At 43.7% G+C, this 3,411-nt stretch overlaps 1 pseudogene; it reads left to right on the forward strand.

Annotated features, from left to right (window-relative positions):
• The first annotated feature begins 3,117 nt into the window (after positions 1 to 3,117).
• Positions 3,118 to 3,189, forward strand: LOC127230528 (uncharacterized; annotated as a pseudogene).
• The last annotated feature ends 222 nt before the right edge of the window (positions 3,190 to 3,411 follow it).

Here is a 3,411-nt window from a genome sequence, read left to right on the forward strand (position 1 = left end):
GACAAGGCATTGTTTTTCATGCTATGTCCTCTGCCATTGAAAAGATGTTTGTAGCTTGTACATTTTCCGAGCTGGCAGACACTCTGCTATCAATCCCTTAAAGGTCATCTACCGCAAATTGATGGTTAGAGAAGACCTCAGTTTGGATGATTCTTCTACAGCATCTCCCCCACCCCAAACCCTTTAGACAAAAATTTCAGTTCCTATCTCAGTAAGCCAGAACACACATCCAGCCTGTTACCAGCAAGCAGCATGAACTAGGAAGGAAGGGGCTATCGGAGATGCTCCATTACCCAAACAGAAAGGCCTCTGTGCCAGCCATGGCGGACCTAGATAGCACTCACACCTTGCCTCATGCCGTCCCCCGAAGAGAACCAACATTGAGTCTTTTCATTTGTTTGTCGTTGCGCGTTTTTGTTTTGTTTTGTTTTGTTTTCGTTCTGTTTCGATTATGTTTTGTTCATCTGTTTCAGCAGAGGGGCAGAGCAGTTTCTCAAAAGCTAGTCCTGCTCTGCCCTGGCATGGACTGGCAGAGGTGTTCTGTAGTTGAATAGGAAGAGCCTGTCTAAAACACCAACAACAACAATAATAATAACTACTGCCCCAATTCAAATTGCAGTGTTCTGTCACCCAGGCATCATCTCTTCCTGCCCTTAGTGTTTGGTTACAAGGAATCAAGGGGGAGGGGGGGCTTCCTTAGACACAGTGGCACCAGGAGAAAGGGCGGGGCTGCCCATGCAAAGGCTGTGAACATCAAAACGAGACAGAGCAGAGAGGGAAATAATGCTCCTCTCGAGGAGAAAAGCAATAATGAACAGAAGGACTTTCCTACAATAACTCCACTGAGGACTCACGTTACCAATTTTCGTACTTACTGAAGGGATTGTAAAAAACACCCCAGCATTCAGATGTCTTAGTTACAGCCACCGCACTGAGGTAATCTCTCTGCTGTTTGTCGTCCTACTTGCTCGAGTACCACAATTAAAGATTATGCTCCCCCTTTCTCGTTTGAAAACAGTTATTTGGTGACTAGATAGGTAGAGCCGAAGAATAACTCTTGAGCCATTCGGTCTGTTTGGCGTGGGCGTGAGTCCGTGGAAAGAGTGTCCCGTCCTCCCCCCCCCCCCCAAAGCCCGCCGCGATGGTGCTGCTTCTTCCACTCGGAGAGACACGGGTCCAACTCTCCCCTGGATTCTTCTCTACACATTTCACCTTTTAAACTGTCCCAGAGTCCCCTTGTTCCCAGGTCGGCATGCTCAGGGAGAGGCAACCTGCTCACCCTGAGGAAGGGTGAGAAAGTCGGGTTCCACTGCCCCTCCCAAGTGAAGAGCCTTTTGTATCTAGCAAAATATACAGGAAAAGCAATACATCCCCAACAAGCACTCTTTCCAATACAGTAACATAGTTTTGGCCCCACTAAAAGCTATTGTTTTCCCAGCTTTGGGTGGCAATAGGGCTGGGTGAGACTTTTGTTGTTTTGTTAAGATTTTTTTTTAATAGGTTACTAAGAAAGATCTCCAGCAATGACCTTTGCAATATATTTCAATGACAGATGTTTGATTTGGGAAATTGCACAAATTAACCTCATAATATTGCTAGCTTTTTTTTTTTTTTTTTTTTTTTTGGAAATGTCCACACATTCAGAAAAGGGTATCTGGTATCAGAGTTATCCGTTATCCTTTATATTCTTTATAGTATCAACTTCTAATCTGGGTAATTGTATTCTGACAAAGCAAAAACTATAAAAGCTACAAGAAGAACCGTTTGTGTCGGAGAGCTTTTTAAAGGAATTTTAATAAACGTTCAGGCAAAAGTATCATGATTTACAGATCAAGTCCCAGCTACAAAAATATGTGCTCTATATTTTCTGCCAGGTCTGAAAAATTCATCAGGCAATTTCCCTCCAACAAGGGCTGCAGTCGTATTGATAAATAGCTTCAGCTACACAGGCTGGTACCTACCAGCCAGTGGAATTTTTTTTTTTTTTTTTTTTTTTAACCAACTGAAACATTTTAATCTGTACTGTATGTACTTCCTACTTCTCATTGCCTGTTATCATTCAGAATAAAAAACAGGTTTCCTGATGCATGCCAGCATTAGTAACTGGCCAGGGCAAAGAGTGCAGACAGTAAACAACCATGGTCTCCCCAGGCACTGGCCTCAAGAGACGTTTAGATTTGGCTTAGTTAGGTCTGCTCTCATCAGAGACAATCTCTCTAGTGAGAAACATCTTGCACATTTTACAGGTAGAAATCATTGAATTGACAGGCACAGGAAGCTTCCTGAGTGACATCTTCGTTTAAATTTAGCACAGCACTAAATGAGTTGCACCTATCGGCTTAGGGAAGACTTGGGGAAGCAAGCTTTCCCCCTCATTCCCTGTAAGTGGGAAAGCATCCTGAGATGGTAAGATCACTGATAAAAATCTGCCATCATTACAGCATTCCCCCCTTTTGACTTAGCAATATTTTTAGAAAGGCTCTAAGCACAAGCGAACGTGTCCCTGATCTGGCCCGAGAACTGAAACTTACTTGGAACTCATCTGGGGGGGGGGGGGGATTTAACCGGTTCTCCTCGGTGAGTTTGCTAGATGTGTTCCTGTGAAACAGCAAGTGGTTTGGGACTGAAGCACATGGGATATCCTTAGGCACAGAAAAGCCTCCACCCATTTCATGTGCATGTCTAGCATCTGAAAAAGCACAGTGCATGATAAACTATCAAATAGGGGGAAAGAATCCTAAAGGGCTGCTTGGCATTTCCTAGGCAGAGCACGTTTGGGCTTCAGATTTGAAGGGGCTCAGCTTGCAGCTAGGGAGATTATGCCTGCATGGTTGATGACACCTGGCACACACAGCAGGGGAAGACTGACTGACCCCCTGCAATGTGAAGTCTAATGACAAGGGAGTTGGGCTGTTTGAGGGTTTCCAGAGAATCCCTTATCTTCCAATCTAAAAATTCCCCATTCAGCTCCAGCCTCCTGCTGTCGACTGCTTTGGACACTGCTTCATTTTAAGTTCTTTTATGGCATTTAGAAAGAGGCTCCTGACGGCTTTACCACGGAAATTATACTCCTGCCTTTACAAAACACATAACGATTTTTGTTTTCAAAAGTTGAGAAGCTTTGCACAGTGGCAGTGTCCTAGCCGGTGAGGTTTACCCGAGGCACGATTATTGCTAACTGAAAAAGTTGAGTGTCAGTTACATGTGTAAAATGAGCACTTTGAAATATCACCTTAAAGTTTAAATGGGAGAGAAGAAGATGAGTGAGGGGAGAAGGGGCTTTCAAAATGCTTCACTGTTTACAAACGGAAGTTCTAGGTGATTAGAAAAGCTATGTTCATTATGGGTGGGATTTGGAATAGCTCACTCAAAGACTGTGTTCATTTTTTTTTTTTTTTTACAACTTGTTTA

Source organism: Phodopus roborovskii, unplaced genomic scaffold, assembly GCF_943737965.1.
Source record: "Phodopus roborovskii unplaced genomic scaffold, PHOROB, whole genome shotgun sequence".
Classification (NCBI taxonomy): Eukaryota; Metazoa; Chordata; class Mammalia; order Rodentia; family Cricetidae; genus Phodopus; species Phodopus roborovskii.